We start from the raw sequence: 15,452 nt of genomic DNA on the forward strand, positions 1-15,452 counted from the left end.
AATGTACCATGTGAGTTTGGTTATTAAACTTTTTTAACTTTAAGCATGACAAATTTCTTAGTCTTCCACAAGTCATCAATTTGGTTTCGCATGAGGCTCTATTTGAGGAGAGATGAGATAGAATGGAAAATAGCAAGTGAGTGTCCAATTATGGAGGAGGTAGATGACATGGCCCCTATCTTGGAAGAAGTTAGTGGATTTAAACAATTTGGCCTAAGTTTTGTAGAGAAATTAGCAAACTTGCAATGATGTTTGAAAATTAATTTGAACCACACTTTCTTAAGTATTCAACCTAAAGAGAAAGTCTACAAAATGTGGTAATCATTAAACCACAGTTTTGTATCTCTATTGCTTTTAATTATAAAAACTATGAGAAAGGTAGAAATCATTGAACTACAAATTTATATTGGTTTGTTTTAAAAAAAAGGTAATCTTAAAGAGATGCCCATGAAATATATGATTATATTTATAACACTATTGGTATTACAAAAAGTAGGTTGAGGTGACAACAACATTTCTACTCTCTTGGGATCAAAAATCTCGTTCAAGGTCATAGTAATGTTGATCCACAAGAAGTTTTAGAAATTTTCTCATGTAGGAAAACGGAGTCTTTTCGAATGTTTTTCATACAATGAATAACATCATGAGCTTCTGTTCGAGAGGCACTGCATACCTAGCTAGGTACGATTGGGGGCAGGGGACCACTGGTCCCCCCACCAACACTACAAGAGGCTATTCATATTAGTGACGCTCACACAGCGACGTTCAAAAAAAAAATCCCGGCGTCGCTATGAGCGTCGCAAATTTACTTGTAAATTTACGACGCTCATAGCAATGCCGGCTGGGCTAAAAAAATAACAGAGAGCGCCTAAAAACTCAGATCTCAGATCTGAGTTTTTCGACGCCCTCAAGCAAGGAGCAGGTAACGCTCTCCCTCTCTCTCTCTCTCTCTCTCTCTCTCTCTCTCTTTCTTCTCCACACACACACACACACACACACACGAGGAGAGGAAGGAGAGCCAGGTATGCTCCTTTCCTCTCTTCACTCTCATGTTCCCTTCCCCTCTTTCTCTCTCCCTCTCTCTCTCTCTCTCTCTCACACACACACACACACACACACACACATAGTGTTTTTGAGAGAGAGAGAGAGAGAGAGAGAGAGAGAGAGAGAGAGAGAGAAAGAGTACAAATATAAACAAAAACGCACACACACATACATAAACAAAGAATGCACACACACATTGAGAGAGGAAAAGAGAGAGAGAGCATGCATAAACAAAAAACGCACACATTGAGAGAGGAAAAAAGAGAGAGAACATGCATAAACAAAAAACGCACACATTGAGAGAGGAAAAGAGAGAGAAAACATGTATAAACAAAAAAACGCACACACATTGAGAGAGAAAGAGAGAGAAACTAATTTAACGTCGTAGGAAACTAATTAAAATTAAAAGACCTAAAGATCTAGCCGACGAGGAGTTGAACTCAAGACCTATTATTCAAGAGGGAAATGGCATAACCAATCTATCATACTTGGCATGGCTGATAGAAAGGTTATACCATTTATCTCTTTTTATTGGCACACACATCCATACACGCGCACACACACAAGAAGAAGAGAGTTATAACGTCGTAGGAAACTATCCTAAAAGACGTTAAAGATTAGGTTAGATGTAGACTTACGTTAAATTAAATTTAGATTTATTTAAGTTAAATTAGATTAGATTTAGGTTTATTTTTAGTTAGATTTATGTTTGTTTACGCTAGATTTAGATTTACGTTATATTAGATTAGATTTAGGTCTCCATAGACTGCGATGCCTGCATGAAGCGGGTGAAGAAAGCCCTCAATGGAATATAGGGTATTGCTGCCTTCACTCATGGTGGGCTCCGTCGATCCAAAAGTACTGGTGAAATGTCTTCAGAAGATAGGGAAGAAGGTGGATCTTCAGGGCGGCAAGAGTCACTACATCCCCGACAATGACCATCTAGACAACCTCTAGTCATTCAACAGCAACTTCAAAGTTAGTAACAAGAGCAAGAACGGTCCAAAGGGCCAATTGCTGTCGTCAGATGTGGATGGAGATGAGGCAGCGTCACCGCCGGAAGTTAACTCTCACATCTTTAGTGATGAGAATGTCAACTCTTGCCGAGTTATGTGAAAAATTAGTTTTAAGGTTCTTATAATCCCTGTTAGTTTAGTTCTTTGTTTTTAATATAACATAATTTACGTTAGATTTAGATTTATGTTATATTAGATTAGACTTAGGTTTACCCACACACACACAAGAAGAAGAGAGTTTTAACGTCGTAGGAAACTATCCCAAAAGACGTTAAAGATTAGGTTAGATGTAGACTTACGTTAAATTAGATTTAGGTTTATTTTTAGTTAGATTTACGTTTATTTAGATTTACGCTTATTTACGTTAGATCGAATCCACGTAAGAATTACTTACGGTTTAGGGTTTAGAGTTAGACGAACAGTGAAAAGATCTACTGTGAAAAGATGTTAAGATGCTGTGAAGTGCTACAACTAGAGAAGAGGCAAAGGGGTTTTGTCCACTACATGCAGTATCATGTAGACGTGGGTCTGTAGATTTCTTGTACCCACAAATATAGGTATTGACCAATAAAGACGAGATTATAACCTGGTGGTTCTGATCTCCGTGCACCTCTAGACCGAGGTGTGCGGGGATTGGACATGACTAGAGAATGTGAGGTAGAGAGAGAGAGAGAGAGAGAGAGAGAGAGAGAGAGAGAGATAAGATGAAGAATGCCAATAGAATATTAAAGCTGTTGTCCAGGTTATAAGATTTTTATCCTCATTATGAGTAGTGACGAGGATGTGGGACCGTCCAACCAAAACACCTATCTCTCAATGAGGGTCTTATGTCCTTGTAATCAATGCAAGCATGCTGTGCGACGGACAAGACGTGTTTCTTTGCAGCACATTCGCGAATTTGGCGAGTTCGATCCATCTATTATAGATCGAGTTGTTGCCGATTATAACTCGTCGCACTTTGACGCTGGCCAACAAGCAGCAATCTTGCAACCCAATAGACGTGTTCGCAGGCGCTTTGGTCAAGCAGCATATGTGAGGCCACAAGATGTAGCCTCTGACAGCTCGGGGGATGATCATGCAGAGCACATTCCCAACGAGGCAATGTTTGAGCTCGAGATTGATGAAATGATCGAGACGATCATGGATTCAGAAAGGCTTATCTATGATGATATGAAAAGTGAAGCCGATACGCCATTGTATAATGGAGCACGTATGTCTAGATTGAAAGCACTCCTGGTTCTTCTCAACATGCAGGCAAAGTTTGGATGGAGTGACACTAGCGTCACAGCGCTTTTCAGGTGATCTATTACAATTAGTTTACTTTAATAAAAGTCTAAATGTATAATGATCTGATAGATTTTCACACGAATATATCGTATTTTTATGTTGTGTAGATTGCTTAAAGAGCACATACTACCAGCTGACAATGTGATGCCAGATTCCCGAGATGAAGCAAGAAAGATTTTGCGAAACTTGGGGATGGATTACAATTCTATCCACGCTTGTCCTAATGACTGCATTCTTTTCAGAGGGGAATACATAGACATGGAGAAGTGTCCGAAATGTGATTCCGAAAGATATCGAGTAGATCTCCACAGGACAAAAATTCCACAAAAGGTTTTGCGACATTTTCCTCTGCTTCCTCGCATCAAGCATTTCTTCGAATGTAAGTCCATGGCCGCCCTAGGCTCATGGCATGAGGAGAATAAATCTTCGGATGGTGTGCTACGAATTCCTGCAGATTGCGCAGCCTGGAAACATATAGATGGAACATGGTCGGATTTTTTCAGGGAAGCTCGAAATTTGCGCTTAGGCCTGGCTATGGATGGCGTAAATCCATTTGGTCAAAGATCAACATCTTACAGTGTATGGTCCGTTGTCATCGTCAACTACAACATTCCCCCGTGGTTGACTACGAAGAAGGGGCACCTATGGCTAAGCTTGATTGTGCCAGGGCGATATAAAGTGGAGAATATGGATGTGTATCTTCGTCCACTATTGGAAGAGCTACAACAATTGTGGATTGGCATAGAGGTGGTGGATATGAGCCGACACACAGGACGACGAAATGCTTTGATCAGAGGCATTCTAATGTGGACCATGCATGACTATCCCAGGCTAATAGAATGCTCAGGTGATCTATTGACACTCCTCACTCAGACACTGTAAATCTTGTTTTTTCCCATAGTTGATCTATTATCATGTGTATACATGCAGGGCTTCAAACAAGCGGATACAGAGCATGTGTTACATGTGGACCTAGACTGAATGCACGTAGGGCGCCCTCACTGAAGAAGCAAATCTACGAAGGTCATCAAGCGTATCTTCCAGAGAATCATGTGTTACGCGACGGCTTTTTGGGAAGAGAGCCACCAAGGATGTCTGCACAAGCATGGTTAGAGCAGAAGGAAATGTGCGATGACAGATTGCCTCCAGGGATGAAGAGACTATCTCTATGGTACGAGTTACCATACTGGCCTCGACTCATGATCAATCACTTGCTCGATCCAATGCACATATTCAAGAATGTGGGTAATCTACTATGGGACCATCTGACCGTCAAGAAAGATACTTTGGGAGCCAGAGTTGACCTTAGAAATGTGGATCGTATGGAGCAATATTGGCCGCAAACAGCGTCTGATGGATCGATAAAACTCCCTAAAGCACCATGGATTTTCACAGGAGCCCAAGAACGCAAAGTAAAAGAGACCATTCGATCTTTGCGAACCCCCACTGGCGTAATGCACTCGCTCCAAACGTGTTTTACTAAAGAAGAAAAGCTTACCGGTTTGAAGTCACACGATTGGCATAAAATGTGTCAAGTACGTTCATAGTGGACTTTAATATCATTGCATAAAATGTGGACTTTAATATCATTGCTACACATACTTTACAGTTTATTTTACCGGTTGCCATTGAGGGATGTTTGTCTCTCGACATCCGTAACACAATCTACAAACTTGCAAAGCTGGTGCAATGGATCTCACAAAAGGAGATCAACGTAGACTACATACCATTCGCCAAACTAAATGCTGCGGAGCTTGTATGCATGTTTGAGAAACATTTTCCTACTACCATGCTAACCATTCAGGTGCATCTTCTTGTTCACATAGTTGATGAGGTGGAAATAGCTGGCACAGTTCATTCCAGATGGATGTTCTTCTTAGAACGTTTCATGAAAACGCTTAAGGGATATGTGCGTCAAAAGGCACGTCCGGAGGGTAGCATGGCAGAAGGTTGGTTGGTATCAGAGTCCCTAGTGTACATTGGAGAGTGGTTAGACAGATTTGATAAAGCTCGGGACACGCTATGGCGAACCATAGATGATGAGCGCATATCTGGGATTGTCATGTGCAATCTCGGTGTTGAGAAGAAGATGACGGAAGATCTAGAGGCTAAAATCAACCGATTTTGCATGCTTCACAATCCAGTGATGCAAAAGTGGATTTCACAATATGAGGATGCAAAGCAAGAGCGACAAAGGGCACGAATCGAGTGGAGACGGGGAAGACGATCACCGATGCACTATCCGACGGTTCTGGAGAGCCTACCAACATTCATGAGCTTAAGATGGTTGCACAACCAATTGAAAAGCGCACAACAATGCGGTGACGAAGTGAGTGAGGAAGAGTGGGAGTACTCTCGGGGTTGCGCGACCAAGGTAAGTTTGCAATGTATGACTAGCTAGTGACTTTATTTCTAAACGTTTGAACGGCCACTCATAATCTTTGTTCGTTGTAGTATAAGTCATACACAGCAGCATGGTGTAAAGGTCGACATTTTAGGGTGGAACGGATCGACAAAAAGCGTTTTACTCAAGATTGTGGAATCATGGCAAAATTTGAACAGTTTAGTCGACGACGTTCCTCTGATGCAGATCCTGTGGTGGCGGAACTCACTTACTTCGGCACGCTACAAGAGATTTTGAGGATCGATTACAGAGGATTTTTTGTCGACTTGTTCGACGTGCAATGGTTCAAAATAATCATGGAGGGTCGCAACGCTACTATACGTAGAGGAGAGTCTGGTTTTCTTGAGGTGGATTCTACTCAGAAATGGAATGACCTAAGAGACACTTTCGTACTACCCGAGCATTGTGAACAGGTAAGTATGTAAATAGTTAACATCCCCCTTTTACAAGTTATGTGCTTGAAAGCTCTCATGTAAGTTATGTTGCTCTGGCAGGTAATATTTCATCCTACAAAGTCTACATCAAACTGGTGGTACGTCATAGAGGTAGCCCCTCGTAGTGCAAGGACGTATGAAGGCTACCATGTGCCAATCACAACGGCATCAATGGAGGAGATTAGAGAAGATGCTCAATCAGAAGCCGTTGTGGTGGTGCCAGACGAGCATCAAAATGCTACTACTCTATATGGGGTGCATGCAGAGGAGCTACAAAATGAAACAGAGGATATGTGTTTAAACGGAGAGCTCTATATAGATATAGGAAGTGATGCTGAGTTATGCGAGGATGAGAGAGAGATCTCTTAAAGCCACAAATATTGTATTTGAACAATTTTGCTCCGTGTTGTAAAAGCTCTGGCTCTCTAAGTACCTTCCATGGTGTCTAACGCTCTTTTCTACTCGCGCTCACATCTTTTGATTGAAAATTCTGAGTTTTCGACTTGCCTCTTCTATCACTCAATTCATTGCGTCATTGTATTTATATGCGTCATTACGTCATTGTATTTAATGGTCTTTGCATCATTGTCTACTCTATTCATTCAATATTAAGTTTAAATATTCGTGTGTTTAATGCAGGTATGGATGATGAGGAGTTTCTTTCTTCTTTGTCACCGCAGCAGAGACAGTGGTACGTGGAGCGTCATCGCTCTGGCGCATCATCGCGCGTTCCTACTCCATCCGCATCTCCCTCTCTTTCGGAGCATTCGGCGCGCTCCGAAGCTTCGGCGTCGACGAGATGAGCTTCACACTCGTCTAGACACCGGCGCTCTAGTGGTGGCGGTGGTGGGGATTCCGCCGCCGATGCCTCCACACCGCCTCGTGTTCGACGAGGCTCTTTACCCTCCCCTTCTTTGCCCGCCCCCACACCAGCCACAGCATCGCCATCTACACCAGGTTTTGCGCGGCTGACTGTTCCTAGCAGCTACACACCTCTACCTACTCCGCCAGGAGCCACCCCACTCGACACTCCTCGCTTCGGGGCCCAGACGCCGGTGGAGACACCTGACGTCCGTACCCCCATCGACACGCCGCTAGAGACCCCTGTCGGGACACCTAGGTTCACGCGTCACCGGCCAGAGGGCTTGCCTTACTCCATTGACTTCAGCGGCGGCATCATCATGGATGATGACGGCAAGAAGGTGATCTCGCGCATGCGTGGTCTTTGCTCTCAGCTGTTTAGACACTACATACTAAACAAATGGAGTGAAGTACCAAGTGATTTAAAAAATAGAGTCATCAGCATACTTCATGATGAGTTTCCCGTTCCAACACGGGATCAACGCTTCAATGAAGACCTGATGAAGATTCGAATGCGCGAATACTGCAAACACAAGCGTTCCGAAGTGCAAAAAGCAATCAAGCATGGGTGGAACAGGCTAGATTGGATGGCCAAAGAAGATTGGAAGAATGCGAAGAAAGCAGCGCACGAGAATCCCGACAAGTGGAAGCAACAAAAGGATGCAGCCAGAGCGCGAGTAGAGGCAGGGAGCTCGCACCACTTGGGGAGCGGTGGATGGGCATCATTTCAGGCCGATTTTGTAAGTGTTTTCGCATTGCTCTTTATGTTCGATAGTTTAGGGTTTATGAGTTTTTTAATTCTAACATAATGAAATCTTTGTATGTTTTGACAGTGGTCGATGACAGGACGTGATCCCACACCGTATGAGCGCGAGTACGCAGGCAGAAAGGGCTTAAACGCCCTGATGGACATTCTCAGTTCTCGCGGCGGCATGGTTAGTATTAGGGTTTACTCTTTTCTATTTTTTGTATTGTTTTATAAATGTCGTTATATGTTTATACTTACTGAAAGCTGTCTTATTGTCTTTTTTTGCAAAATCCGACAGATACGCCGCTTGGACGCGATGAGACGTCTGACTAGACGACGTCAGTTTAGCCGTAGCTAGATAGCATTAGTTTAGGGTTTCTCATAGCTTATATATCATGAGACGGATTTTATACGTCTTTTTGAACCATGTATATTATTACATTTGTCACCGCAGTTCATTTTGCCAGTCAATTCTTTATGCCTATGATGTTGTACAATTGTCATTATTACATTTACCAATCAATTCATTTTGCCTATGATGTGTACAATTGTCAATTTTACGCTTGTCAATTTTGCAAACAATGCGTCTTGTGGGTGACTATTTTGGGTCTATTATCTACCCTTGCACTTTTTTAAAAAAGTGAATCAAGTACAATATGGTTGATGGGTGGCAGGGCATTCAATGCCCTGTCACCAAAAAAAAATTCTCTCGGGCATCGCTATGAGCGTCGCTATAGACTTCTGTGTGAACGTCGCTATAACCGTTGCTATGAGCGTCTCTATATAGCGACGCATAAAGCGGCGCTCTCGTAGCGACGCTATTAGCGACGGTTTTAGCGACGCCGGGGGTTATAAAAACCCAGTGTATTTTCGTCACTAACATCATCACAAGAGCACACAACCTCTTGTAGTGCAGGCCGGCGGTCCCCTGCCCCAATCGTACCTAACTAGATATGCGGTGCCTCCCTCACAGAAGCTCATGATGTTGAGGTAAGTCACAAATGTGGGAATTATTGTGAGAATTTGTCCAAAACTTCTTGTGATAGTGGCCTCATCTTCAATCTGCAAGGGATATAAAGTTACTCTATCAAGCTATCTTTGCCTTCAAAAACTCGATCTCTACATTTTCATAATCCAACTTTGCCTACGTGGATTTCACTGTCTCACCTTGGATGGTCAAGGTTGCTCCTTGACTCAAGTCTCATAATTTTCTCATGCTCCTTTGGCAACACCACATTAATAGGTTTTCTCAAAATGATTGGGGGCCTTGGCCCATCCTTATGAACATCTTATCTCATTGCTCACCTCTTTTCAACGCTAGCATTGTGGGGCTTGTCATCCCATTTGAAGTAATGCTTGTTTAAATATCCTAAACAAAGAAGTATTAAATAAGTTACATTAGAATCTGGTTGTTGTTAGATGTACTTGCCTCTTTTGTACGAAACAAGGATACAAAACTTAGGCCAAACCTTTGTGCTTCAAGTGCGACAGCTTTAATGGGGAAGTTTTTATTGTATGGATTGGGCACGACCACAAGAAGTTTTGGACAAATTCTCACAATAATTCCCACATTGTGACTTACCTCAACATCATGAGCTTCTGTGAGGGAGGCACCGCATACCTAGCTAGGTACGATTGGGGGCAGGGGACCGCCGGCCCCGTGGCCACGAAGTGGCTTATCAGACGAAGATGATCTACTTATCCATGAGCAGATCGCAAGTGAAGCTTAACATATCTCATAGTAAGTCTTAGACTATCTCAAGTGAGCCTTAGTGTATCTCGGAGTTGTGGGTGGGGGGGGGGGGGCGGGCGGGGGGGGGGGGGGGGGGGGGGGGGGGGGGGGGGGCGGTCCCCAGTCCCCAATCATACCTGGCTAGGTATGCGGTGCCTCTCGAGCAGAAGCTCATGATGTTATTCATTGTACGAAAAACATTGGAAAAGACTCTGTTTTCCTACATGAGAAAATTTCTAAATCTTCTTGTGAACTTTTGAACTTCTTTCTTATAGCGGCTTTCCCTCGGTTTATTCTTGCTTGACATATTCACTGTTTTCCATTGAGACAATGCATTGGCTTCTTATGGTCTAGATTTGGTGTGACATCATTCCTAGTAGATGTGACTTTTGTAAACATAAAGTTTAATAATGAATTTATATTTTTAAATCAATCCCTACAAAATAAAAAATATATACAAATAACTTAACCATAATCAAATTTTCACTGAGAACATCAACAAGACTGAGCAATGGACCAAGACAATCATCATGCGGTCTTAGAATAAAGGTCTTTGCAATAGAAATTCCACAGTTTTTAATTCCAAAGATACATTAGCTTATGTGAAAAGTAGAGGGTCTAGATGATGAGGTGGGTTGGGTGCCTTGATGTTAAGACATTGGTCCCCCCACTTTGTTGTATGTGGTTAAAATTATAATTGGGAAAGTGGAGCTATAATAAATAATTGTTGTTGTAGTCTTTATTTTAATCTAATGGTGAGTTGCTACTATGTATATTATTTTTAAAAAAAAATTGAGGAGATTATTTCAATAGAATCTAGCAATAAGCTCAATAAATTCATCTTCTGATGGGAGAAGGAGAGAACGATTGCCAAATCCTCAAGCCTCCACACACACACACACACCTATCACATCTCTCTATCTCTCAAGTGCACACCCAAGTAGACAAAGACTAACTCAATACACACACACACACACACACACACACACACACACATATATACACATAAAAATTAGAAAGAGATAGTGAAATTCTGTTGTAAGAGCATAGATAGTGATAGAGGTTGCACATGCACAACATAACAAAAGAGAGAGAGAGAGAGAATCTTGCACAATTCCAAGATGGCCTAAAATATAATTTAGCCAAAAACCTCCACAACATAGTTTTGAAATTAGATTTTTGATATTTTATTAAACTAAAGTAATGCAAAAAATTAGAGACCCCTCTTTAAAACTAGATTTTGTTTGTGGTTCTCACCACTTATTATCTGAACGATAGTGGAATTGGTTCTCACCACTTATATACAAAGTGACTCATGTACACTAAGTAACAAACTCTCAGTTGTGTGCCTTGAGCTTCCTTCGTCTTCTCCAAGCTGTGTGCGTTTCTCTGCAATCCTAATTCCAACAATTGGTATCAGAGCAGGTTGCATCCTCCCGGGCTTAGTCGCCAACTGCTCCAACACACGTCTGCTCACTTTCTCCGATTTCAGTGAGGTTTGGTGAGCGTTCGCAAAAATATTTGTCTGCTCAGATTTTTGATTGGGGCTCATTTCGGCCTCCGTTTCCACTATAGGCAGGTCTGCACAGGCAATTTTCTCATTTTGTGCACAATTTCTGTCAATGTCATTTTCTTCATAACAGATGCCTTACAGTCTTCTACGGTTTGTGCTATATAGCACGTGGTGTTTCCGCTTCGTTTCTCCTCTTTTCGGGCAGTTTTCACATCAAGTGCAGTATTTACCATGGCTGGCAACAACACAGATGTGTTCAAGATGTTTGTTGCTGAGGACAGGTTTGATGGGGACAATTACCCTATGTGGGCTTATACGATGCAACATGTTCTTGTGTCAACGGCGGGCATCTGGAATATTGTGCAGGGCATTGATGTACATCCTGGTTCTGAGGATGTAGGCGATGTTGAGGATGTTGCAGGTCTTGCTGCAAGGATTGCTGCTATTAGAGTTGTTTTGCCTACGGCAGAACAAGCTCGTTGGGATGTAAAGGATGTGCAGGCTCATGCATTGATTGCGTTGTCTGTGAAGCGCACCATCGTTCCTCACATATGTTCAGCAAAATCTGCAAAACAGGCTTGGGATATTCTAGCAGGTCTTTATGCAAGCCGCAATGAGGCTAAAATGATTTGCTGCGGAAAGAGCTGGAATCGAAGATTATGCATGAGGAAGATGATATGGACACTTTCCTTGTTGGTGTCAAGGATATCAATGAGCAACTTATTTTTGCAGTTGGTCACTTCAGACAGTTCCCTTGTGAAAACTGTTCTTGATTCCTTACCAGATTCTTACTAGACTTTTACTAGTACTTGGAGACTTATGACCCAAGGAATCTTGAAGTTGTCAAGTTTGATGCATTATGCACATTTCTGTTGCAAGAGTCACTTTCCAGAAAAAACAGGACTAGCCAGCATGTAGTTGAACAGGCTTTTATTGCTTCTCAAACAAAGGGTGGTAACAACAATGCAGCCACTTCTTATGGTTCTGCTATGAGTGACAAAACTTCTGTTCCCAATGCTTCTGCTGGCAGCACTTTGTCTGGCAATTCTGGTGATAAGGGCAAAAAGAAGATGCGTTGCCAATATTGTAAAGTGTTAACTGAGTCAATGTCAGTTAACAGAAGCTGCTAAATATCAAAGACGTACGTATGCACATCGAAGATCAAAGTGAAGAAGCAGTAAAGATTGGAGTCACACATTTATCACACGTTTTTTCAAAATGGTCACGTATTGTAAATTCCCGATTTACTTCAAGCCATTGTAATATTGTTAATGTGTTACGGGCTCAATAAGAGTTCCAAGATGTAAAGCATAGGTCACTTAGTGTACCTAGGTTGCAAATACAATAAGTGTGGAGTTTCAAAGGTCTTGAATAATAGAAACGCAGCGTGAGCTAACAGCGCTCACTCCTCTCCTTCTCGCGCTTCCTACTCCCTCCCCGGTTGTCACATTGCAGTCGCGTTTATTGCATTGCAACCGCACGTAAGAGCTCTACGCATTGACGTAAACACATCACGGTATTCGTAGCTTTTGGCGTCGCCGATCCGTGGCCTAATTTCATCATAACTAAGAATTTACACTGTCAAATAAAAAACTAAGCATATACGGGGTATTGGGGCATCATTGCTAAGCATTTAGATGCATTCTAGATCGAAAACGACTAGGTCAAAATTCCACTGTTGTTAATAATCGCGATTTTAGAACTTGACCTAAAATGGGGTTTGAAACTATAAGCATGTGTGCTTAGGTCTTATACACATGTTCTAGAAGTTTCGTTACGTTTGGATGTCATTTGATGCTGTAACATATATGATTTGTTTGCCGATGAGCGATGGCTTTTGGTGATTTCAGTCACTTGAGTGTAGCTTGAGTTAGATGCGAGTTGTTAGTTGTTTTCTGAGAGATTGGCAACCTCTTGTAGCCTCTATGCACTAGTCGAGTCAGCTTCGTCCCATGGATTGACAATTTAATCGTGGTTCTCGCTAATACTGCAATAAGCTAGGATGGTGAGGTTAGACATGCGTCCCACATTTGGCGCCGCTACCGGGGACAAATAGACCTAAACTAGGGAAAACACGAGCGTCTTGTGTAGTTGTCCCATTAACTTCCTCTAGGTTCACCTAGAGTCAAAAACTTTCTTTGAGAAATCGCATAGCTTAAGATTGTCGTCTTTTGCTGTGTAGAGGTAGCTTGGAAGTAATCGTTACTTGCTGAGTGCCTTTAGGATTGTAGGATTGTAGATTTAGATTAGGATTTGGAGAATGATTGAAAGGTGAGACAAGTCTTAAGGTCAATGCTCAAGAAACCATAAAAAACAAGAAAACAAGTGTTTGTGGACACTTTCCACAACCCAATTGTAGTAGAACCTAAGAGTAGGGTAAGTAGAATCCGAGGTGGGATCTCAGAACATTGCTCACTCCAAACGAATCATCTATGAGTTGTTTGTGTGAAGTTGCAGAGTTTCAGGTCTACGACTAGAAATAGCAGGAAAAGACTCTAAACCACTCAATCCAACTAAAGAGTAAGCCTAAAAGTTGTATGAACCAGTGGGTAAGCTCAAGGATACTTTGATGTAAAATTTCCAAGAGTTGGCCAAAACTCATATTATTTACTTTTTCTTGACATTTTAGGCCAAATTAAGTTTTGACTTGATTCATAGGCTTAAAATAGCTCATAAAAAGATTGTCTGGTTGAAAAGTTCAAAAAAGTGTTAGTTTTGGGCCTAAAGTTAATAATCGTGATTACTAACTTTCAGCTCAGACTCGACCAAGGTTCATATCAGTGACTCATTGCATGTGTACAAACAACTTTTGTAAAGGCACAAAAGATTTGGATCACCAAACTGGCAAAAAACTGGGTAAAAACTAAAGTTTGTACTGACTTTTTGAAACTTGAGTGTACATTGGGGAAAGATTTGTCCAAACTTGATGAAATTTGATTCATAGGCTATATTGATGGGATAAACATGTGTACATGATCACTTGCCCAAAAAGATGCAAAAAGTTACCAGTTGTAAATAATCGGGATTATTTATATCTACCCTATTTTTTACTTTTTTGACTAAGTTAGCATACCACTAGTTTTATCATGTTGTAATAAGCCCAGAAACCAAATTTGGTAAGATTTGGATCATTGGATTGAAAATTGTGACCAAATTTGCAAAGTCAGTCTGCGGACAAAAAACTGCTGGCCATTTGACCAAAAATAGTCCAAACTTGATGAAACTTGGCTAGAGACCTTACGTTGAGTTCCTTAACAGATCTGTGTCAAGATTGGGACAAAAATTTACAAAAAGATAGCTGGAGTAAATAATCACGATTATTTACATCTGCTTCAAAAATTGACAATCTTGCACATTTGAATATACCACAAGGTCAAGCATACCAAGTAGGCCTAACAAATCAATTTTGGTGAAATTTGGATCATAAAATTGAGACTTAAGCCAGATTCTTGAAAACTGAGTCTGCGAGTAGAAAACTGTTGATAACTTGAACAAATCTTGTCCAAATTAAGTTTTGACTTAACTCACAGGCTCAAAATAGATCATAAAAAGACTATCCACACTGAAAAAGTTGAAAAATTTGTTCATTTTAGGTCAAAAGTAAATAATCGTGATTATCTACTTTTGGCTCAAAACTGATCAAGGTTGATACCAGAGACTATGCATGATTACAAACATCTTTGGTGAAGGTTCATGAAGTTTGGATCACAAAACAGACCAAAAATCTTGATAAAAACTGAAATCTGTACTGAATGTCGAGAAATTGAGTCTGACTTGATAAATCTTGTTCAAATTAAGTTTTAACTTGCTCGGAGGCTAAAAATAGATCATAAAAAGACTGTCCACTGAAAAAGTTGAAAAACGTTTTCATTTTATGTCAAAAGTAAATAATCACGATTATATATTTTTAGCTCAAAAATGACCAAGGTTAATACCATAGACTCTATGCATGATTACAAACACCTTTTGTGAAGGCTCATAGAGTTTGGATCACAAAACAGGCCAAAAACTTGACAAAAACTGAAATCTGTACTGATTGTCAAGAAATTGAGTGTGACTTGGTAAATCTTGTTCAAATTCAGTAAAACTTGACTCATAGGCTTATATTGATGTGTTAAACAAGTGTACATGCTCAGTTGACCAAAATTATGAAAAATTTTACCAAAAGTAAATAATTACGATTATTTACTTTAGAGAAAAAATAAAATAAAATAAATCCTTGTAGTAAATACAGCAGAGCAAGCCAGTAGTAGCAGTGGTAACACAAGTACAAGTACAACAAAGAAGATTTTACAGCTTTATGGCTACAATGGAGATAAAGTGTTGTATACAGATTCAAAAGGCCATAGATACTTGATGAACAACAAAAGCAGCACAGGAGCCAAGATCTTATTGATCAAAGTAAATCCAGAT

This window comes from Adiantum capillus-veneris, chromosome 6 (assembly GCF_014529385.1).
Source record: "Adiantum capillus-veneris isolate H3 chromosome 6, ASM1452938v2, whole genome shotgun sequence".
NCBI classification, from domain to species: domain Eukaryota; kingdom Viridiplantae; phylum Streptophyta; class Polypodiopsida; order Polypodiales; family Pteridaceae; genus Adiantum; species Adiantum capillus-veneris.